Source organism: Mandrillus leucophaeus, unplaced genomic scaffold (assembly GCF_000951045.1).
Source record: "Mandrillus leucophaeus isolate KB7577 unplaced genomic scaffold, Mleu.le_1.0 Scaffold1219, whole genome shotgun sequence".
Classification (NCBI taxonomy): Eukaryota; Metazoa; Chordata; class Mammalia; order Primates; family Cercopithecidae; genus Mandrillus; species Mandrillus leucophaeus.
Window position 1 is genome coordinate 481192 of NW_012100532.1, and position 25242 is coordinate 506433.

A 25242-nucleotide genomic window follows, 5' to 3' on the forward strand; every position below is an offset into this window, starting at 1 on the left:
TCATTCAAGACAACTGAGGCTATTTTAATTAAAGCATAGGTAGCAATAGTGAAATCATAGAGTTAAAAATAGTACAAAATGGAAAAATAGTCATTCTTTTTCATTAACAACTGTTTATTTCATGCCAACTATATGGCCAGACACATCTAAAGGTACTAAGGATACAGTAATAAACAAAGAAGACAAGAATGCTGACATGAATATATAACTAATGTAATATCAAATTGCAGTAAATGCTCTGAAGAAAATTAAATGGGGTGAAGGAATAGAAAATGACCTGGAAGAAGGGCAGTCTATTTTACGTTGAGTGCTTAGGACAGTCTTCCCCAAGGAGGTGACATTTGCATAGCGATATCAATTATCACAAAGAGGCAATCAGAGTTCTCAGGAAAGAATTCCAGGAACAATGAGCAGAAGTATAAGGATCTAGGGACAGCAATAACGTGAATGTAGTTGAAAGCTGAGGATAGCAGAGTTGGAAATTGCTGCCGGTGGGAATGAGAGATTAAATAATAGGCAACGGAGGGGATGGAGAAAAGCAACATCTCCTTTCTCCATCCCCTACTTTGGAGAAAGAGGAAGCTAAAGAGTTAGCTAACATTTTCCTAAACTCAAGCAGCTGGAAAGTTTTAAGCAGAGGTGAAACTGATTTATTCTTTACATATGTCTGTCTTCTGTTTGTGAAATGGACTGGAAAATAGAAAAAAAATTAGAAGCAAGAAGTCTATTGCATCAGTCTAGAAAAGAGATGATGATTTCCCGGACTAGAGTTTTAACAATACAGATATCATAAAGGAATCAGAGTTGGGATATAGATGGTTACACAGATAGATCCCCCCTACCCAGCACACAGAGGCACACACATGTATTTATGTAAATATACATGTACATATGGGCTTGATAGTACTTTCCTCTGTATTATATAAGGGCAAGGGGGAAAAAATCACGTCAGTTCTCTGGAGAAAAAATTGACACAAGTAGTAAAAGCAGCAAAACTTCCACGGTGTCTAGATCATACCTATTGGAAAATTTTTAAGATCATACTTTCCATCATGACTATACATCAAGTTGACTGTGTCTTTCATAATATCTCTTTAAAAGAATGCTATGAAACAAATGACACAAAATGAATTATGCTACAATGTGATTTACGATGGTATAACAGTTTTGAGTAGTAATTGGCTTCTTGTGAAAGTTAAGTCAAAATCATTTATCGCTTTACTTATATGGTGCACTCAAAGGATATGACTCCAGGAACCACTTACCAAAGAAAATTTCTCTGGCTCCTATAATAATTTAACATTTAGAATTTATAGTGTTTATGTTTTGGTAGCAATAGTGATTAATTCTATGTTGTTATCTTTATTTTAAATTAACTAACTCTTATGCTTTGGTTACTAACTCACCTGAAATCAAAAAGTTATTACTAAAGGTGAAAGATAAATCAGGGATGCCAAGTAACACTGAAGATTAGGTCAAACTCCTAACAAAAAATGTCCAGGAAAATGTAAGTATTCACATGGAGGAAGTAAAATGTTATAGTTGATTACTCAAAAAATCACACTGAGTTGTGATAATTCTCTTATAAAATATTTTGCACTTAATGACTCAATATTGAGTATTATATTTTGAAGTAAGTATGATATTTGACAATGTTTATAATTCATCATTTAATAATTGCAAGCAACAAAAGCGTAGGTTAGAAATTAGGACACCAAACTTACTTTCATATTTTGATTAGTAGAGAAATAAGACACAAATACTTTGTAAACAAAAACAAGTAAGTTCTTTAAGTAAGTGATACTACTATCTGTGTTATGGCTATATAGCACGAGTCAGCTCTAAATAAATCCTTACCTTAATATGTTTTAATTGTGTACATGCAGTATCCAAAATTAGTATAAATGTTTTTGTACCATGTAGAGTTAATTTACTTCAACTAGGATATTTGAAAATCAGTAAACAATATTCTATGTACTTATTGCATGTTAAATTGCAAAATTTTATTGTAAACTTTTATAAATAACGGTAAAAATAAAATTAAATAGTTGTCATGATTATCAACCTTATAATGCTAGTAGTTGTTATGTTAAAACTAAGGAGAAATTTGTTTTATGTTATTTTTTAGTATTTAAGATTAAATTCTAAAAGAAATCCTGTTCAAAATAAATAGCATTAAAGATAGTAACTATCTATCATAAAGTATCTACAATGTCCCAGGCACTGTTCAAATCTCTTGCATGTACTAAGTAATTTAATTGTCACCATTCTGTAATGTAGGTAAAAATATTACCCCCATTTTATAGATAAAGTGAGGCGCAAGAGGTGTTAGTAACTTGCCTGAGGTCACACAGTGAGTGGTGCAATGAAGGTCCAAACATAAGCAAGAAAACTGGCTCCAGAGTCTGCCGTTTTAACCACTACACTATAAAAACAAATTTATAAGTCTGATAATTTAGATATGTGGATTAATTTGGAAATAAAATGAACCACTTTTTTAATAAGAACTTAAATTAGTCTTAGATACCAAGGGAATGAACCACAGTGCCCCATTAGAGCACTCAATTGATCAAGGAAGAACTTTTTCCACTAGGCAGCCATAAAGAAATGTGTGCAGAAATTATTCTCTTCTGTGCCTTTTTAAATTTTAGTCAAATCTTGTTTTATAACTCAGGCAGTAATAAAAGATTTCTGCTGACCTGGATATCTCCATTAGCTGACAAAACTCTCATGTAACCAAAACCCTCTGTTGTTGTCTTCTTAGACCTATCTCCTGTAGCAGACCTACAATTTTTTCATCCCTACACTAGAGCGCTGAAGGAGACTCAGAAACTGAGCATATAATCATTTTTACTAGTAGAATAATAATGATGATGATGATGATGTATGTGACGATTCCCAAATACTCCCATGACCCCTATTCCTATTGGAATCCTTCCTGCTTTGGAAGGATCAAGTTCTTGTATATTGTGACCTCCTCTAGAGATCTGCCATTTTCAGCTCACATGGAAAGAACACTAATGATCATCATGCACATTGGTTCTATGTTACATATTTAAAAGTAATGCCTTATTAATAACCTCACAATCTGACTGGCTCCAGAACTATCATTTTCTGTCTTTCTTTTTAAAATCTGCCCCAAATGTCCTTGTATTTTCTGCAGTCAGCTATTTCTCAATATTTTGGGGAAATTTTAGAATCATGCAAACAGAACAATTTTTAAAACTTCTTCTGAACACATTTAAAAGTAATAACCATCTATTACTGAATTTAGGCAATAAATCATTCACAACTATTATATGGTTCACCAGGCCTAGAGTCTACTTTATAGCAGACTTAGGATTTATTTAAAATAAACCATATTTTATAATGTGGCTGTGGCTGAGTTTGTATTCATTTATTCCACAAATGTTTGTTAAGCACCTCCTCTGTGACTGGCACTGTCATGGGAAATGTGTATGATACAAAGATATACGTAATTTATAAGAAAATGTTTCTCTCTTATTGTGGGGAAAGTGCCAGGATTGAGAATGGAACATTTGTTTGTTTATTGGCGGTTCCAGTGCTGAATTCCTTAATACATTAGTAGCACCCAGTTGCTAGACGGATATAGACTCACGACCCTCAGTATCATTTCATAAAGTTAAAAAAATTTAAAAATATAGAAAGTATATGGAATAAATATCCATCAAAAATTAAATCAGTTTAGAAATCTTAAATAATCATTACTTTATAGACATAAATGTTTTCGTTTGGTCACAGTCCTATGAAAACCTAGTCATCTGATATAAATAAATATTTTAACACTCGATCTGGGCCTAAATAAAATGTTCCCATCTCAACCTTTCAAAATGTACTGTTTAGTAGAAATAATGATATCCACAAATGCAAACACAACAAAAGGTTAAACATACAAATTTAGATTAGATAGCTTGGTTTGTTATGTAATACCATGTAACAAACAGTTCTTATCTAATGGATTCAAATCTAGTAGTTGAGAAACACAACCTCCAATTCTAATGCAACAGTGGATTGCATAAAATATACACATATATTGCATGTGTAAAATTGTTATTTGTTCTGTGTTACTTTGCTTTATGTGTGTGTTTCTTGGGGCTGAGCAGATAAACATTGCTTTATTCTGTTTTTAGTTTATAAAATCTCATATCCCAAGATTTATGTCTATTTTCTATTCTTATCTGTGTTTTGGTTTCATTGATGAACAATGCCACTGCCAATTTGATTGTTATTATTCCTTTTTTTTTCCTTTTCAGCTCACCACACTCTGCTCTTGCTCACTCAATACTTTTTAATACCTCAAATATGTTTTCCTGTTCATTGGAAATATGTTTATTGATATTTACTATTTTCTATCCAATGAAGATATTTATATTTTAGAGGTTTCTTGGGCAACAGCCCTGAAGTTAGGAACCCATGTATAAGGCATTACTAATGTTATCCCCATTTTACAGATGACATAACTGAGGCAAGGAGAGGGAAAGTCACTTGCCTAGTCACAAAGCTAGGAAGTAGGAGTTTTCCTTCCAGCTCTGGCTTTATACTTTAACCTATAATCCCTGAAAGTGGATTACAATAGCTATTAAGACTACTCACTTACAAATATTTTCCAATTTATATGAATTGATTACATGTCAATAGTTACTTTTAAATTAACACTTGGAACTCAATGTACTTTTCTTCATAAAATTAATGTTTTACCTACTATAGTTAATCAAACTCCCGGATTGAATGCTTTTAGGTAAAGTATAATTTTGCCTTCCTTTAACTTTATTATCTTCTTCATGAACATTCAGTGTAAAGGCAAGCATTGAGAGAGTCCCCTGTAACTGATTCTGGAATACTAGATGAATAGGGGCTGAGATTGAAGGCAGACGGTAAGACTGATATTGATGTTGGTTCCAGGACTGATCCTCACTAGATATTCTGGAAGGGAGTAACCAACAGGTGGATGTCCTGATGGGCACCTCTATAGGAATACCATAATTTGTTTGCAAGTGTAGATTAGTTTAAATTAACTGGTTATAAAATAGAGATTTCCTGGATTATGGAATTCCAAATGTATTACTCCTATATTACATTATAGAGGAAAAGCTTTTACTCAAAAAAATTGTACATTTAACAGAATAAAGTAACTACCACACTCACACTTAATTCATGCCAATTTCAGTTTAGAATTTTAGGTTAATTTGATAACTGTTATCTTCACAATTTGCCAGTGGATATAAAATTTCATAAGCCAGAATTCAGTGGGGTCATGTCTTCAAAGTATAGTAGTTAGCATGCTAATAGCTTATCATCCATGAACTTTCTTTAATAAATTATATGGTCAAAATATTTGAATCAGTTATCTACAGCATTACTTATAACAAGGTAATGTACCAGATGTCTACTTTAAGCAGGTAAAACAATGAATAAATAAAAACTCAGAGTATCACCTTACACAATGTTAATTACGGTATGTTACATTTTGTTTCTGATTAAAACACATCACAATCAATAAAACTTAAGACATTTTACAATGAAATATACGTTCAAAATTGAATAACATTATAGCTGTGATTGCACTTGATTTGAACTAGTTTGTCCATTTCAAGAATGGTTCCTAACAGAAGAGAAAATGCTTTTTACTCATATTTAAACTATGACTCCCACCAATTCATAACTACTTCACACAATTATCTTTTACTATGTTTTAGTTATTGGAAATTGAATGAAAAACAATTCAAAACATTATTGAAAATATTTTGTTACACTATATACATATATTATGCTATAACTATAATTACATAGTATACATTTATGAAATTTCTTATGCACATAACCATCCTTAGTTGTATATTTGAAACCTTGTTAAATTTGAAAACATTAAATACATCCTAAGGTTTTCACAGAAATATTTTGTTGTGTTGCTTAACATACCTCTGTTTATTTTAAAGATAGTTTATAATCACATAGTATGTTTGAAAATTATCAATATATACACAAGAAAAATTTTTAATGTTCATAATGCTATATAATGTACATTTTAATTTAATAACCCCCAAAATATTGAGATTCATTTGCAAATATTTTGAAAAATATATAACAGGGATGATTGGACTTGAAAATTTAAATTTAAGATTTTAACTTAATTTTTATGAACAGATTTTAAAAATTCAGCTACATTATTTTTTCTAATTCTATATATTCTTCACTATAAAACTGCAATGTAGATATATGACATATTTCTGCAAGTAAAAATAAGAGTAATAGAGGTAGAAAATTGTGGAAAATATACTGTATAAATACAGGTATTAAGAATGATAATAAAGCAACCACTATTATTACTTAATACACAGAATGGTATAGTGTTTTTAGTACTCTTATTCAGTAACCTTATTGATTTTACTATAGTAGTTAACAATATTATTTTATAAATATTTTCTAACTTATACACAATATTTTTTCACCTGTTTCAACCAGTCTATTTTTTTTATTGGCACGTACACTACCAAAATAAAATAACTCTTAACCAAATAAGAGACATTGTAAAAAATCATTAATATACACGTTGGATCAAAGATGAGCCAAGAATGTTTTTAATCTTCCCCGATTTATAGTTTTCTGGTTTTGATTCAATTTGTGCTAATGAGACACACTTCACTGAAAAGATAGATATATACTTGGTTATTTGCCTACACCAGTTTCATTATTCAGGTTTTGCCTTTTTCGAATATCTTCATCATAAATTCAAGAGGATTTATATACTACATGAAACTTTCAACAACATGTGTTAGCCTCAGAGGTATTTTTCCAAAATAACTTTGAAATATTAGTGAAAAATTGAATATGGGACTTTTTACATTGACTCTATTGTGAAGCAAGCACTTACAATAGTTCTCTACTGATAATTAGCATTAATAACACAGAAACAATTACACAGAATTAAAATGAGTTGGCTTGTAATAAAAAAGACAACATTCATACAATCAAATATTCTTTCAAAATACTTTAATTGACTAAGCACAAAGCATCAAGAAATAAATTAGCAGTTTAAATCCTGAAGTTTTAAGATAAAATATTGTCTATGATATTGTAGCATCAAATTGGAGATTCAACAAAATTTATATTTACAGAAAAGGAATTTAGTGTGGAGGTAGAGAAAAATGAAGCTAAGTGGATAAATGTATAAAATTTGGCCATCTTTATTCAGTGGCCCAAAGATAAAAGGCACGAAAGTTGGCCCTGGAAAATCAATCAAAGAGCAAAATCTCTTCCTAGTGTATTGTAGACATTAAACTTTGGCTAAAATTTTATATATAAAATTTAGCAGGAACCCACTTTCAAAACAATAAGAATAAATAAAATATTAAATTATTAAGAATAATTACATTATAAGATATGCTTCTAAAAACCCAGTATATGAACACTAGGATGCAATCTGTAAATATTTATGGAAAATATTTGGAACTCTGAGTGCATTTTTCCGTAGAACATGTGAAACAACTCTTGATTTCCCAGGCCATCCTGGAAAGTATAATACTAACACAATGTAGCTACTATGTAAAGGAGTGATTCCAAGGGAAATGCTTTTATTGCTTGAGTCTCTGCAGAACAAGACTTCGTGCTTGAAAATCAGAGTCTGGACTTTTTCAGTTTCAACCTATTGGTGGCACCTATGCCTAGAGATTGTGAGGGAAACTTCCATCAGATTGAAGGATGAGACCTGTGAAGCTTTGGGGGCATATCTGAGTCTTGGCCAGCTTCCCAAAGACTAGTCTTTGTTTCCTTCTTATTACCACTGTTTATTCTTTAAACTGAAATTTATCTCAGTGGTTCCCTACCAAGGGTGATTTTGCCCCCGGGAGATACGTGACAATGTGTAGACACATTTTTGGTTTTCACATCAGGTGGCACTGTTGACACACTCTCTTCCAGATTTTAAACAAAACAGTATGTATCCAGTGGGTAGAAGCCAGGAAGATAAATATCCTACAATGCACAAGACAGCTTCTCATATCAAACAAGTATCTGGCCTGAAATGTCAATAGTGGCACTGTTGACAAGTCCTGTTCCAGATTTAAAATAAAACATACTTTCAGCACAGCTCCCCTTTTCCCTCTTTTTTCTTACCACTTCTAGGGAATCTGATAGTAAAATGTATTAAAGCAAAAATAACAAGCCAAGGAGATGTAGCAATCTCAAGTAGTCTAAAATATATGATGAAAGTTGGCGTTCTATTTAACGAAATATGAATAGGACTTTTTTTTTTTTTTTTTTTTTTTGCTCCTTTTCATCCCACCATCAACCTTTATGCTTGCTATAATTAATTCTACCCAACTGGGCCTCTTTGTTAACTCCAGAACTGGTTCTAAGGAACAGGATTAATTTTAGTTCATGGAAAGGCTTCCATTCATAGCCTTGTAAATTTTTCTTTTTGATTAAGAAATTGTTTTTGAATATATGGCCACTATATACGGGAAATGAGCTATGGGACAAAAAGAAGATGTGTGGATGACATGACATACTTGGAATGGTTTATACCCCTGTATTAGGGCTGGGAGTCAGCACAATGGTTTATTGCAATTCTCTTATATACCTTCCTTGAAGTTATTTCTGTCCTGGACAGAAGGGACAAACAAAAATCAGAATTAGGAAGGAAGATTTCTAGGCACTCAAAGTTTAAGGAAAGAGGTGGCCAAGAAATTATTTGCAGTCTTTACACGGTGAAAGGGAAACTCCACAGACAACTGTAGGAAATAAGAGAGAGAGAGAAAAAAAACAAAAACCTCTAGTTTAGGGGAGCTGTAGGCATAAAAGATAGGTCTAAACAAGTCATAGACAACCTTTAAAAATAGCCTAGCAATGAAATTAAACTGAATATAACATTATTTTGCTTTTGTTGTCTAGAAGACATTCTGGAATCTAATATGGTCACAAAGTCACCCTTATTCATGTGAATTGGTGACATGCATTATTCCATGCATTGTGCTTTCTGATTGCTGAATATAAAACAATGGTTACTCCTTTGGGTGTACACCCAGTAATGAGATTGCTGAGTCTAATGGTATTTCTGATTTTAGGTCTTTGAGGAATTGCCACACTGTCTTCCACAATGACTGAACTAATTTTCACTCCTCTGAAAAGTGTATAATCATTACTTTTTTTCCATCTTACCATCATCTGTTATTTTTGATTTTTTTAATAGTAGCCATTCTGACTGGTATGAGATGGTATGGTATCTCATTGTTATTCTGATTTGCATTTCTCTAATGATCAATGATATTGAACTTTTTTTCATATGATGGTTGATTGCATGTATATCTTCACAAAAAAAAAAGAAAGAAAAAGACATATATATTACATTAAATCAAATAAAACTGCCTATATTCTGACTTAAAAAATAAAGTATCTGTTCATGTCATTTGCCCACTTTTTTATGGGATTGTTTGTTTTTTACTTGTAAATTTAAGTTCCTTATAGAGGCTAGATATAAAAACACATGTACACACGCATATGTTCATTGCAGCACTAGTCACAATAGCAAAGACATGGAATCAAACTAAATGCCCATCAACGGTAGACTGGAAAACGAAAATGTGGTCCATATACACCATGGAATACTATGAAGCTGTAAAAGAATGAGATCATGTCCTTACAAGGATATGAACAGAAATGGAGTCCATTATCCTGTACAAACTAACATAGAAACAGAAAACCAAGTACTGCATGTTCTCACTTGTAAGTGGGAGCTAAATGATGAGAACACGTGGACATATAGAGGGCAAAAACACACTGGTGTCTTTCAGAGAGTGGAGGATAGGAGGAGGGAGAGGTTCAGGCAAAATAACTAATGGGTACTAGGCTTAATACCCAGGCGAGGGGATAATCTGTATAACAAACCCCCATGACACAAGTTTACCTATGTTACAAACCTGCACTGGTACCCCCGAACTTAAAAGTTAAAATAAAAAACAATGGTTATTAATATTCTACATTTCATCAGTATTTGACTAAGCTAAGATTAGTGTTATAGACTGATTTTTTTCATGCTATAGAAGGTAAACAAATGTTTTCAGCCAAAATTTTCTTTCCATAGATAAATGGGGATTATCTTTCTCATATTTTCTTAAAACACAGTGCACAGAATTCCCTTCAAAATCTTCATTAAATGTCAGTACATTTTATAATAATATAATCCTCAGTAGACAGAAGCTGATTTTACTCTAACACCATTACAGAATTTTTTTTTGAGACAGAGTCTTGCTCTGTCGCTCAGGCTGGAGTGCAGTGGCGCGATCTCAGCTCACTGCAAGGTCTGCCTCTTGGGTTCACACCATTCTCCTGCCTCAGCTTCCCAAGTAGCTGGGACTACAGGTGCCCACCACCACGCCTGGCTAATTTTTTGTGTTTTTAGTAGAGATGGGGTTTCACCGTGTTAGCCAGGATGGTCTCAATCTCCTGACCTTGTGATCCGCCCTCCTCGGCCTCCCAAAGTGCTGGGATTACAGGCGTGAGCCACCGCGCCCGGCCAAATGTGCAATTTTTAATAAAAATTTTAACAGTAAATTGCATTTATTCTATATCACTTTGCCTCCAAATTCACTGTTCATTTTAAGCTATGGTACATAAATTATTATAATTTGCTTCAACATGTATTTGTTAATGGAACTTCAGTTTTAACAAATATGATTTGGTGTTAAGGATGTAAGAGAAATGGAAGATAAAATGATCTTTATATTCAGAATATTGTCATATAGCTGGAAAGAAAAAAATATATGTTTAGAGAAATAGATTTTTAAAATTCAAGACCACACTAAGCACTACTAGAAATCATAAGATATGCTCTGTACAAATGTACTATACAATTTCAGAGAAGAAAGGCAACAATAAAGTTAAGTAGTCTTTAATAAATAATAAAAAAGACATAGAAGTTGTTCTCAATAGCTTCAATTCAGTCACAACCTCCATAACCCTTTGTAGAAAGAGCTTCAAGAGATTTAATGTGGGACGAAGGTGGTAATTTAGATCTTGTCTGTAAAGGGGACCTATTCAAATTGTGCCTTACCTTAACATGATTAATGTGGGCATGGTAGCTGAGGAACAGCTACTTAACAAATGGTAAGATAACTAAAGAACAGTTGAGGATAGGTAAAAGATACATTGGATAATAATAACTCATATTTATTGTATGCTTAGTAAATGTCAACAATTGTGGTAAATGCTTTATGCATATAAATTCAGTTTTCATTACAACCATATCAAATAGGTTGTATTATCAAACCCATGTTACAGATTAGAAAACTGAGGCACAAGAGATTGTTTGTTCAATGCTACCCTCAGCTAATAAGTGGAGTAAAATAAGTTTCGATAATTGAATTAGAATTGAGTCAGACCACTGATGAACTCTCTAGTAAATCTAATATAATAATCAATATGTTTTAGTAAGTTTTTTTCTGAAAACAAAATATAATATCTGAGTTAGATTTGAACTTATTGAGAAAATATGCTTTGTGGTATCATAAAAACACAAGACAATATACATTTATTTATCAACTACATCAATGTATTATCAATATACAAAGTTATCTATCAATGCAATATTCAATAATTGATTTTCTTGAAATCAGGTGGCTTATCATACACAGACTCCTCATTTTTTAAATCAGTTTAAAAAGGAACTATAAAATTGGCTGGGCATGGTGGCTCACGCCTGTAATCCCAGCACTGTGGGATGCCAAGGCGGGAGGATTACGAGGTCAAGAAATCGAGACCATCCTGGCCAACATGGTGAAACCCCGTCTCTACTAAAAATACAAAAATTAGCTGGGCATGATGGCGTGTGCCTATAGTCCCAGCTACTCTGGAGGCTGAGGCAGGAGAATGGCATGAACTCGGGAGGCGCAGCTTCAAGAAAAAAAAAAAAAAAAGGAAATATAAAATTATTTTGTAATTTCCATGGTGAACACCTGAATAAAATATTGAATTGCCTGTTCAATTCAAATTTCTAAAAATATTTTTAAAACTGGATTAAACAAAGTTTCTTCATGGTATTGTAAACCTCCAAAACAATATAATGAGTAACTTGGAAGGAATCAAATGCATGTATGTTTGATTACTGGCTTTTTCACATACTAGGCAATTTTTTTTTTACCTCAAGCATTCTTTTTTTTTTTTTTTTTTTTTTTTTTTTAGGAGACAGGGTCTCACTACGTTACTGGAGCTGGTCTCAACTTAAGTGATCCTCATGTCTTGGCCTCCCAAGGTGCTGGGATTACAGGCACAAGCCACGGTTCCTGGCCGCTTTAATCATTCTTGATTATACTACAATGTTTACCATAAAAATTAGCAAAATACGGATTTTAAATAAGAAAATTTAAAATGACTTATTCATTCCTGCACCTGGAGATAATTCATATTTAATTATTTTCTAATAAAAAATACCAATATTTAATGAACATTTAGTATGTGCTATGCTCTGAGTGCTTTACATGTTTAAACCTATTTAATCCATTTCCCAAACCAATGAGGATGTACTAAAATTACGCCCATTTTATGGATGAGTGAATCAATAAGTACAGATAGATCATTATGCACATCTAAGCTTAAACTTTCTCATCTACACAACACACCCAAATCACATTTTGTGATAAATATTAAATTACACAACATATGTGAAGTTCCTAAGCCAGTGACTGATACATAGTTAGCATTTATAATGACTAGTTCTCTGTCTGCTTTTGAAAAAAAACAAAAAAAAGAAGACAACAATAATGTCGTTATATGAAGACCAGCAGAGCGCCAAGTTCATATTTGTAAATATTAGTACCTTGTCTAGATATTTAAACATACAAAGCTAAAATGTCTCTGCTAGCTTTGGAAATGGAAAATTGAAAAGGACAACTGGTTCAGTTATTTTTCTAGTTTTCTTTAGACTTGTTCATTAGTCAATAGATAGGTGATAAGTCAATGTTTTCATGTTCAAATAAATTTGGAAATTATTTGGCTACCACGGTGTTGGTAAACTATAGCCCTTTGATCACATGCAGGCCACCACCAGTTTTTGTATGGTTCATGGTCTAAGAATGTGTTTTACATTTTTTCATGATTTTAAAAATCAAAAGGAAAATAACCAGCTTAGACATGAAAATCATAAGATTCAGATTTCAGTGTCCATAAAGTTTTATTGAAACCCAGCCATGCTCATTTGTTTACATATTGTATATGACTGTTTTCATGCTGCAATGACGAAGTTGAGTATGTGACAGAGAATGATCTTATGGTTCACAAACCTTGAAATATTTACTATTAGTCCTTTACTGAAAGTTTGCCAACCCCTGGATAAACACAGTGAAATAGATTTCTTTACTTTAGGAATTCTGAGGGCATTTAATATGATGATGTTACATCATAAAACCCCAAGAAAAGGAAAATGATTTCAGTATACAGTACTTTCTAAATGTATTTGACCTTGTCACATTTCACAATATTTAAGGTTTACATGAAACGTCTGTAACGCACAAATTAAACTATTTTTTACCATATAAAATGAAAAATGTCATCTTTTTTCCTCAGAAGCCACCTGTATTTGCTAACAATAAATTAAATAATATTTCCCTCATGTAAATAATGTATGACTGCATAAAACTGTATTAAAATGCCGATGGGATCTCTTACATAAAACATTAAAATTTTTCTCAGGACTACATATTGAATGTCAGTCTAGGAGACCTTTGACTGTCTTCTTTAAGTTTTAGAGAACTGTTCAATTTATTTTTAGTAAGTTTCAATGTTCCCCTACTTGTTCAGCCTTTAAAAGTTACATTGAGGCCCAGCGCAGTGGCTCATGCCTGTAATCCCAGCACTTTGGGAGGCCAAGGTGGGCAGATCACGAGGTCAAGAGATCCAGACCATCCTGGCCAACATGGTGAAACCCCGTCTCTACTAAAAATACAAAAATTAGCCGGGTGTGGTGTCCGGCGCCTGTAGTCCCAACTACTCCGGAGGCTGAGACAGGAGAATGACGTGAACCTGGGAGGCAGAGATTCCGTGAGCCAAGATGGCGCCACTGCACTCCAGTCTGGTGACAAAAAAAAAAAAAAAAGAAAAGGAAAAGAAAAAGAAAAAAAAAAGCTACATTGACCAATAAATTCTAAGTTTGTCTGGCTACTTCCTACACTTAAAAAATAATCACCTCAGAAAAACTGAAGGCAGTTTAGGTAAAGCAAATATGCTACACATGAAATAGGAAGCTCTGGCCCACAACTAACTCTGCTTAATTTTACCCAGTATGTGGCAAATGTCTTCTGAAGTAACATTTGTTTTTGGATCATACAGCTGCAATCCTAGGGAGAGATAAATACAGAACTCATAAATAATACAGCTCTTTTCTTAGGTTGCTAAGGAAATTTGAATCACTGTTTTGATAGATAAAGCATGAAAATTAGTGCTATGAAAATAGTTTCCTCCAAACTCAAACCATTAACATTTTAAAAAAATAGTTTGAAAATTGGAGTCTTTCAGAAAATTAATGACTCTGTGGAAACTTAGGACAGTCATCACTTAATAAAAACAAAAGAAAAAATTATCTTGAAAATTAAAATTTGATATATATGTTTGTGTGTATACAAGTGTGTGTGTGTATAATTGTATTTATTAGTTCTGTGCTCAACTAATGCCACTTTAATTTTCCAAGAAGTAATATTATAAACCAGACATGCGGGATAAGAAAAACCCTAGACATTCCATAATGGCAGGGTAGCTATACAACATAATTCCCATGTACAGAGAAAAGGGAAGAGAGTGTGTAAAGAATGTGTATTGGAAACCACTTGGGGTTAAGTAAACTGAGCTCATAGTTCAGATTCCGGAAACTGATTATAATCAAAATACAAATATTTAACATGTGGTATTTACCAGATGAAATGGTGAGAAAATATCTAATCTTGTTGAAAATTCGAGTGTTCACTTCCCAGTATTACCTGCACCTGCGAGGTTGCTAAAGTGCCCTTACTGTTTGGTATTTTGTAAAGAAATATTTCGCAACAAAAAATAAGTGCTTATTAAAAGGAAAGTCACCTACCCTTAATGTTTTGTTTGCTGATAACTATTGTTATTTCAGCTATTAGTACGAGATTTTCTTTTCACAGCCAAATCCATATTGGCTTTCCCTTCTTAGTGCAAGATATTTCCTAATGATAATGATTTTGAGCTTGTATTTACGTGCAACCACCTGCTCTTCCCCTCTAAATGTATTCTGAGATAAGCTGGTAAACTCGAAGGGCATAAGTCACATGAAAGAATTTCAGTTATCCAGTTGGATAGCTGAAAACATGAGGTGAGCTCCGTTATCCCTGACTTTCATTTTCTGAATATACCCTGTAATGAACTGCAATAAAATGACTTCCAACTGGAAGCTTCAGCTGAATAATCAACTATTTACATTAATCACAAATAAATTTCTTGAAGAGAAAAAGAAAATTATTAACTTGTAGAAATGAGAGTATATCAGGGCTTGCCATTCTATTTTGTTAAGGAAAAGGAGAGATATTATACTTGGGAACATTATTGGTAAGAGAAAAATACGAATCATCTATATCAAAAGTATTGTGCGTTTATTTTTCTTCCCTAGGTTTTAACTCTTTAATATGCTTTGAATTTTAACGTCTCCACCTCTTCTAGGACTTTGCTTTATAATTTACCCCTTCATAAACTCTTTTTATCTTCTACCTTTTTCTCTGGTTCTTTCTACTATCTTGTCACATTAAAAGAACCTTCGCTTGACCACATATTCCCCTCCACTATCTTTCCTTCACATACCAAATAGCAATCCATTGTTATTCTCTCTAGTACATCACTTTCCAGAAACTCCTCAACCCACCACAAAATGTCTATCTACTGCCTGCACTCATCCTCAGTAGACACGTGCCTTCTTAGGGTTATCAGAAATCTCCTAACTGCCACACCCAACAGTCACTTGCAGAACTGATCTGACATGACCTCTTTGTAACATAATGCATTCCGACCTCCTCCTTCCATTCTTGCAACTCTCCTCTCCTTGACTGTTAGGATGCCATTCTCACATGGGTCTTCCTTTACTTTTCCAGCTGCTTCTTCCCAGATCCCACATGAACGTTGCTTCTTCCACATAGTCAATAGATGTGGACGTCATGCAAGTTAAGATTAGCATGGCCACAAATACTTGGCAGTTCTTCCCATTAAGAGAAGCTCTCTATTTCTTCACCCCTTGAATAGACCTTGGAACTTGCTTTGACCAATGGAATGTGACAAAAACCATGTTTGCAAGTTCTGGAGTTCAGGCTTCAAAAAGTCTTGCAGCTTCTGCTTACTTCTTTTTGGAATGCAGTCTGAGACTCCTATTTGATGAAAAAAGCCTGAGTTCAAAGAGTATATGGAGAGAAAAGAGGCAAACCATCGAAATAAAGTTGCTCTACCTGAACTGAGCCCTCAGCCATTCAGCTGCTCATGAGAGAGCCCAGGTGAAGCCAGCAGAAGAACCAGTCCTGCTGACCCACAGAACTATGGAAAATAATAAATTGTTCTTTTAGCCACTAATTTGGGGAGTGGTTTTTTTTTCTTTCTTTTTTTTTTCTTTTCTTTTTGAGATGGAATCTTACTCTGTCGCCCAGGCTGGAGTGCCGTGGCGCAATCTCGGCTCACTACAAGCTCCGCCTCCTGGGTTCAGGCCATTTTCCTGCCTCACCCTCCCGAGTAGCTGGGACTACAGGTGCCCGCCACCTCGCCCGGCTAATTTTTTTTGTATTTTTAGTAGAGACAGGGTTTCACCGTGTTAGCCAGGATGGTCTCGATCACCTGACCTCGTCATCCGCCCGCCTTGGCCTCCCAAGTGTTGGGATTACAGGCTTGAGCCACCGCGCTGGCTGGGGAGTGTTTTATTATGCAGTAAGTGATAACTGATACAGTTGGCATCCCCTAAGTTTTCGACTGTGACTCATTCCTTGTCTCACTAAACACAGTCTTGTGTGTGACTGCAATAATAGTTGCAGTCTGTAAACCAGTTGTATGATGATGGTTCTCAAAACTAACTATTACGACCTTGAGTTCTAGACCTATATTCCCAGCTTTTTTTTTTTTTTTGAATCTTGATATTTTCATTTTCATAACTTACAAACACCTCAGATTTGACCAGTGAAAACTAATTCATCATACTCTTCTTTCAAATATCAAACTATTCCATTACCTGAGTTCCCATCCTACTGAATGCAATTATTAATAGTATTCCCCATCTGTCTACCCAGCTTGAAAAATGAGTTCTCCTAAACTCTTTCCTTTGCCTCTCTCCTCTTTAACAACCAATCACTGTTTATCTTTTCTCTTAAATAGCCCAAATATCTGCCCTCATATTCATCACTACCACAATTCAGACAACTTTTTTACTATATATTACTGTAGTAAGATATTGTATATTCTGTTATTATAAAATATTTCCCCTTCACATTTGTGCCCCATAATCTTACCAGACTGTCATTTTTAAAATGTAAATCTAGTTTTAATTTCTTTGATTGAAATCTTTAAATTATTTCTGAGTCTTGCATTTTAAACCTGTCTCTGTCTCCCTTTATCCCACTCTCTATCTCTTTTCAGCTCCTAGGATTTCTTCCATAATCTGACTCCTCTAACTCATAGCCAAGCATTAATTAATATACATATTGAGTTAGCCATTCCTTACTTCTTGCTGATCTCTAACAGGTCTACTATGAGAACAACCTGCTGTTACACATATCACATTATTGATTGCTAGACTGGAACGGACCGCATCTGCTATGCTTTTATTTTGACTTCGAGCTTTTCCATAACCTGTTGCGTTATCCTGAAACATCCGTTGATCCCTTCTCCATCTAACTCTTACTCTGCTTTAAGTGTCAAGTGTTGCTTTCAGGAAAGTTCTCTGACCTTCTCTGAATAACTTCACTCCCACAAACCCAAATGGAAATGTGTGCTTATTTATGTATTTATTTATTTATGACAGGAAGTCTCACTCTGTTGACCAGGCTGGAGTGCAGTGGTGCGATCTCAGCTCACTGCAACCTTTACCTCCCAGGTTCAAGTGAGTCTCCTGCCTCGGCCTCCCTGATAGCTGGGATTACAGGCGCATGCCACCACGCCTGATTAATTTTTGTATTTTTAGTAGAGACGAGATTTCACCATGTTGATACTTCTACAAAATCTAATATACACTTAGTAGCAGCACTTTGTACTTTAGATAATGCTTCCTTTTTTGCTAATTTGCCAGTCAAGTCCTGGACTAAGTCTCACTTTCGACTAAATGCCTAATACAGTAGGTATTAAACTTGGGAGTGGGGTGGAGATGAGAAGGGGGAGTTGTAGGGAGATACATAAAGGGAATTTCTCAGTCAATAATCTAGATTGAGTGTCTTTAAACTAAGGTCCTCGTGGTTATAACTGCCCCACCACCTGTTTTTGTAAATAAAAGTTTTATTGGGACACAGTCACATCGATTTCATTATGTATTGTCTATAGCTGTTTCCATACTACAAAGATAGAGTAGTTGAGATGGAGACACTATGTCTGGGAAAATATAAAATATTTATTATGTTTTTTACACAAAAAGTTTGACAGCTCCTGTCCTAGATAATTTGGCTGCCCCAGAAATCTACACTGTATTTATTTAAATAATAAAATGTTTATTGAACTTCAGTATCTACACAAGTTTTCTCTGTGCCATTCTCCAGGAGATAAACAGGTAAAAATAATGTGATCTTTACACACACACACACACACACCCCCTTACAGTCCATTGGAAATAATGACTATGTTTGAAAGCAATTTCAACCAAAGGTAATGATTAAAGGATCATTAAAAGGGTGACTGCCTCATGTGGCCTGACTGTGATTCATGTAAGATTAGTCAGCCTGACAGCCCTAACTGGGAAACCAGTTTGTGTTTTGCCTTTGAAAGCCTCACTCCAGGTGCATCATGCTATTCTGTATTAATCAGCCCCATATGGATGTCAGGAGGGACAAGAGTAGGTTGAATGAAAGGCTGCTCTCACAGTCCCATCTCAGGTGCAGTGTATCCAAACACCAGGTGTTTACAGGTGGAATATTTGGAAACATTAAAATCACACCTTAATTTTCTTCACTCTTCACCCTGATGTTCTTCCCTCCCAAAACCTATCTCTGTCATATTTTCTGTTCTTTATGATGACACACATGTATCTCCAGTTACTCAGAACCAAAATCTAGTCACCAATGGTTCTTTTTTCCCATCCTGATACAGGTCCTATGCATTGAATTTTGAATTCCTATAAATTCTGCCTCCATGGTGACTCTTAAATCATTCTTCTCTTTCTGTTTAAGAAAGTCCTTCAACTCTCCCATACCTGGCCCACTCGTATTATTTCTCTATTCCTTCCAATATTTTTAAATATATTTCTTCAAGTTTGATATTTATGTGACATAATGGTCATATCATTTTCTTGCTCATAGCCCTTCAGGGTTCCCACCACAATCTAAGGAAAAAATAAATTAAATTTAAAAGTAAAATAATCTGTTGGGCCATTCACAAACTCACTGATATTATTATGCCAAATATTTTACATTTCCTCCTCTTTCTCCTTTATCTACAATATTCTTTTTCCCAACTTGTCATATTCTAACTTTCCCTCTCATTTAGATGCCAGGATAGATGCTGTTTTGTAAAACCCACAGAGGTTGTTTCTCCTTGTCACCTAACATACCACTCTATCTATATGTCAGTCCTGAGTTTCAGGCCCTAATATCTTACTGAATACCTCTACTTTATATATTTAACTAATCTGAAACTTAGCAAGGCTGGAGAAGAATCATTAATTTTCCACACATTCTTCCCAACATCTGCTCTTTGACAAATGTCCTCAGAATCATCCCTGTTAAAACTGTCAGAGTCATCCCTCATTTTTCATCTTCCCTCACTCAGTACAAATTTAACTTCTCCTTCCAAACTGCATCCATTTTGTCACCTACATTCCTTCTCTACTATCATTACACTAGTCATCACCTTTTGCCTGTACTACTGTAATGTCACTGCAACTAGATTCCCTGCTTTCACTCTTTGTCCTACTAAAATTACTTCTCTACATACTAGCTAAGTTGACCTTTTGAAAAATGTAAATAAGATTATATAATTCCCCCTGGTTAACACCCTTCAGTGGATTTCCCTTGCATTTAAAGTACAATCAACATCCCTTATGATCCACAAATATCTAAATGATCACACTCCATCTAGATCTTCAACTACTTTCCCTACTAGTTAAGCCCCCTGACTGAAACAGTCTTCTACCACAAGCCTGACATGCCTGATTTCTTTGGTTCATACAGTCTTAACTAACAAGCCAACACTTCCCAGACCACTCTCCACTCTCCACTACACGGCTCTATTTTTTCCTTATAACAGTAATTACTATCTCAAATGTCTAATTCACGTATTGTTCTCGCATTGTCTATCTGTCTACCACTGCATTACACATGCAATCAGAGGAAAGACCTTGATTATCTTTCTCACTACTTTATCCTTAGCATCTAGAAAAATATATGGCACATACTACAAGGTAAATAAATATTTATTATTCAACATGTGGATTTTATTATGACACTTTAAAATGCTTGTTTTATATTTCAATTGTTTACATATGGCTTGTGTGTCTTGTTAATCAGCAAGCTCCTTAAAAACATAATCCATACCTGATTTATCATTAATACTTCACAATATAACTCGATATAAATGTGTGTGTGTGTGTGTGTGTGTGTATTTAAATAGGTCACAAGTCTGATGGAGTGAGATTTGTGATCTACTTAGAACATCATGTATGTTTTTTTCTGAAATGATAAAATAAATTTTCTAGTATCTAATAGCACAAGAGTGTGGTTGTAGCAGTAATAATTTAATTGTACATTTAAAAATAACTAAAAGTGTAATCAGATTGTAACACAAGGATAAATATTTCATGTGGCAGATACCTTATTTACCCTGATGTGATTATTACGCATTGTATGCTTGTATCAAAATATCTCATGTATCACATAAATATATATATACACTTACTATGTGTCCACAAAAATGAAAAATAAAATATTATGAGCATATTCTGTAAAACACTACATTCCAGAGTCAACCGTTTTACTGAATCTTCTAAATTGTGATTACAGCAAGTCCTCCTAATTAAAAGTAGAACCACAAAAAATGCTTAACATTGTTAAAACAGTACTTAGTCTAAGTCTCATGGCTATTAGTTATAGTTCTAGGAAGAAATTCCTTGACTTCCGCTGCTGGAAGAACAGGCAGTCAAGGAATAAAGTTGAATGCTTTGTGGTCTACCTCTGTAATGTGCCTAGTTTCCTGCATTATTGACAAAGATGAAACCTCAACATTTTACTATGGCCTTTTAAATGGTTTTACTAATCATGTACAATTCTTCTCCATATGAGAAGGTAGTTATTACATGTCTACTCCATAAAAAGTTCCATGGTTTACTAATAGCATCTCTCTTATCTTCCAGGCAAACACAAGGTCTTATGTGCAGAGCTGAAATAGGTATCCTTTTAGGCTTTACTGTGGAAGACTGTGTTTTGCCAAAACAAATGCTCTTCCACTGAATGCTAAATTACCACAGTTAACCATAATTTCAGGGATTCCAGTGGGATTGAAAAAGATCAGAATATATAAGGAGCATTAAGAGTAACTAAAGGTATATGAGGTGGCTACAAAACGTCCCAACCATTGGTTGAGAACAATAAACATGCACCAGAGGGCATATCAATAGGCCTCTGACACAAAGCTTCTACCAATCATACACCATAATTAATGAGCCTGAAAATTTGCTGAAGTTGGACCACCATCTGCATAAATGGAAATAAAATTTAAAAGACTCATAAAATGGTAGTTATTCAATTTCAAGATCTGATAAACTGACCAATTTAATGTGATGATTAGAATAAACAGAAGTCAACTGCCATTGACTTTCAACCTGACAATGTTATATATATACATGAAAGTATTTTAAACACTTTTGTTGTAATTGTAAAATACTGTTTTCCACCAACTCAACTAAGATTATTGATTACTGCCAAACTGACCATATTATTGCCCACTTCTTGGATTCTTCTCTTTTAATTATCATATGTGAGTCAATCTTAGCCCTGTGTGATTCAGCCCCCTCCTACATATTTTTCTAAATCTATTGCATTCCCTTCTCTTGTTCAAGCCTGTTGCCTGTGGGAGTTTAATAAATGCTAGCTAATTACGATGATGCTCATTTTATTTTCCTTTACCTCCATTTACTCCTCTCTTAAATATTTCTACATAGAGTTAGTCAACATTTATTGAGCACCTACTCTACAGAGGAATAGCCTTCATCAACTACAAGAGATTATACTCTAATTTTCTTAATTGTATTACAAAGATTATGATTTTGTCTACCCTGTCAAAGATAGTTTTCCATGGAAGAGTGATTTTTAAAAAGTTCTTGCATGAGCTATTTTACTATAATGCTGTTTTCTCAATTAGGAGTTTAATCTCTTAGGAATGGGGTTGTGTCTTTGCATGCCTGGTACAGTACTAAACACAGTTTACCCGTCCTAAAGAAATAAAATTAAAAGGTAGCCACTCAGAACATTCCTATAACTGTGTTGCTAAACTATCTCAAATAAGAAGGAGATATGCTCCATATTCAACAGTGAGGTCTTTAGAAGCCATTCAGTCTCACCCACCCAACTTCACTCATATGCCTACCTGGCTGTGCTCTAGGAGGATGAGGGGAGGTAAGAGCATCCCTAGAGAACGAATGACCATGCTCCTTGATTTGTTTTTCTACCAAACGTCTGATAAAGTCTCATATCATCGATTTATTAGATATGGCCCTTTACCACTTGAAAGCCAGGAGCTGAGTCTAGGAACAGGGAAGATGAGAGGTCAACCTTGCATTAATGGATTCATGTTTTAAGGTACCCACGTATCCACTTAACATAAATACACTACTGACCAGCTGTATTTTGAGAGTATATGTTGAATGTCTTTATTCAATCAACAAATATTTTTTGAGCACTTATTCTCTGGCTATCTAGGACGGAAAAAGACAAGTAAGGTCCCTGCTCTGATTGGACCTATACTCAATGATTTTTTTAAACAAAATGCTTAAATCACTTTATTTATAAAAGCAGGGTGCATTCTAGTCTGAAGATACAAACTTCTGAGCATAATTTTCCTTGTTTTTCAGCAGATTTAATTTACATTGCTCATTCTTATACTTGAAATATCTTATTACTGCCAGTGCTACACATCTTCGCAAGGCTCTGCTCCATTCTCATAAATACTTTGTACTTGTATGATCATTTATATTAGTAATTGCTTTCAATTTTATCCAACAAATACACAAACTTTCTCTAGAAGGTGTAGTACTACAGCAGACTCCACGAGAATGGAATCACAATCTATTAAAAATAGTAAAGAATTAGCACTTAAGTAATCAGTGTTGTGTTTTGCCAATGTTGTGTTTGGATGTCAAGAAATTAATTAAGCAACCATATATTAAAGTCATTATAATGCAGAAGTAAGCTGAACTTTTTCCTCTGACATATACCTGGTGCAGATATCATGAGGTTTCATTTTAGAAAGCTGATATGTAAGAAGCAAAGAGATTCCTTGTCAAGGACTGGTATTCATATACACCTGCAAGAGTTAAACACATACCCCTACTTCAACCTTATTTCATTTTCGGAACTAATATCAAAAGAATAGAGCCACACATTTGTGAATTATTTAGGGTTATCATCAGATCTCCTGGAACTACATGACAGTAACATAACATCAAAACTTTCTGAGTTTTATACAGCCAATAAATACATTATCTAAATTAAATTATTAGACAGCTTCAAACTTTTTAAAACTTTTCTCCAAAAATTGATTTAAGTACTTCTCCCCTTGACATGTGTCCAGGCACTGATACTGTATATAATATATTTTATGTAACACAAACCTGGCTTAGTTTTTCTTCAGAAACAATTCAGGTTTAACCTAGAGCTCAATTTCACCCTTGCCACAGCTCTCAGGATATTTTTGCTAGGGATAAAGCATTCCAGTCATTGTTCCTAATGAGCTATCCACTGCCAACTAATAACTACTTGAGTTACCAGATATAATCAGGGGAAATCACTTTCAGGAACTCCTGAGAACTGTGAAGATTTATATACTCAAATATCTGGCACTTCTCCATACAGTTTTGGGAACATTTTGAATCTTAATTTGAAGGATAAACAAAATAGTGCATAATAATTTCCCACTCTGCAGAATACACAAATTACCATACTTCTAATTACAGAGAGAAGACATCCTTCTTGTCAGCAACTTTTACCCTAACCACAAAACTTAATTCTTTCTTCTGATGAAGCAATCATTGAATGATTTACCTCTAGTGACAATATAATGCACTTGGCTTTAAGAACTTTTGGCTAAATATGTTCTAATTGATTAAAAAGCAACCTGGAATGCAAATTTTATGTATCAATTATAAAACAATAAAGTTATAATATTTTATGCTCATAAATTCAGGACAAGCAAATTTTTTGGAGTCTTTTAATTTTAGGTTGATATTACAAGTATGTCTGCCATAGCCTGTAGTGGATATTCATATATCAGTACGTTTTGTGAAAGTCGAAGGAAACCCTCGAGATGAAATTAAGGGAAAATGAAGACAAAACTAAATAGTACTTCAAAATAATTTTAAATGCCCTTTGAACTGGATTCAATATTTTTATATTCATTATTTTTTATCTTACAAATCACCTATGCAAACTATTCTCATTTCCTATTTTGAAAAATACATTAGACACTATTTCATTATGGCAATGTTGTACTTCCAGCAAGGTTTGGTGAAAGTACCAACCAATTCTCTGTCTCCAAACTTTATTAATTAAAATACTACAAAATCATACCTTACAACCAAGTGTTCCGAAAAAGCTTTATAATAACATTCTAGTTATCTGAACTTTTACAAAATTTCTGATTGTTACTTAGACATATTAACATTAAAACAATCTTTACCTTGAAAACATAATCTAATATAAAGACAATCACATTCACAAATGGAATCTATGTGAATGGTAAATAGGTTAATAATCTAAATCCAATTGCTGAATGTCCACATGAATCTCAAATGGATTGGTGTTTCATTATTTACTTCTTTAGCTTTTATGTGAGGAACATTGG

At 33.9% G+C, this 25242-nt stretch overlaps 1 protein-coding gene across 2 annotated transcripts in view; it reads right to left on the bottom strand.

Moving 5' to 3' along the window:
• The window catches only part of RASSF9 (Ras association (RalGDS/AF-6) domain family (N-terminal) member 9), a 31090-nt gene that overhangs the window by 1892 nt on the left and 3956 nt on the right, over window positions 1-25242 (bottom strand). Inside the window, exon 1 of one of the 2 annotated variants that reach the window (XM_011971388.1) lies at window positions 1019-1105. The exons of the other annotated variant lie outside the window; for it this stretch is intronic. The gene's annotated coding sequence lies outside the window, so the exon portion shown is untranslated. Of the gene's footprint in view, window positions 1-1018; window positions 1106-25242 lie in introns of those variants that run through there. 2 annotated transcript variants of the gene reach the window in all.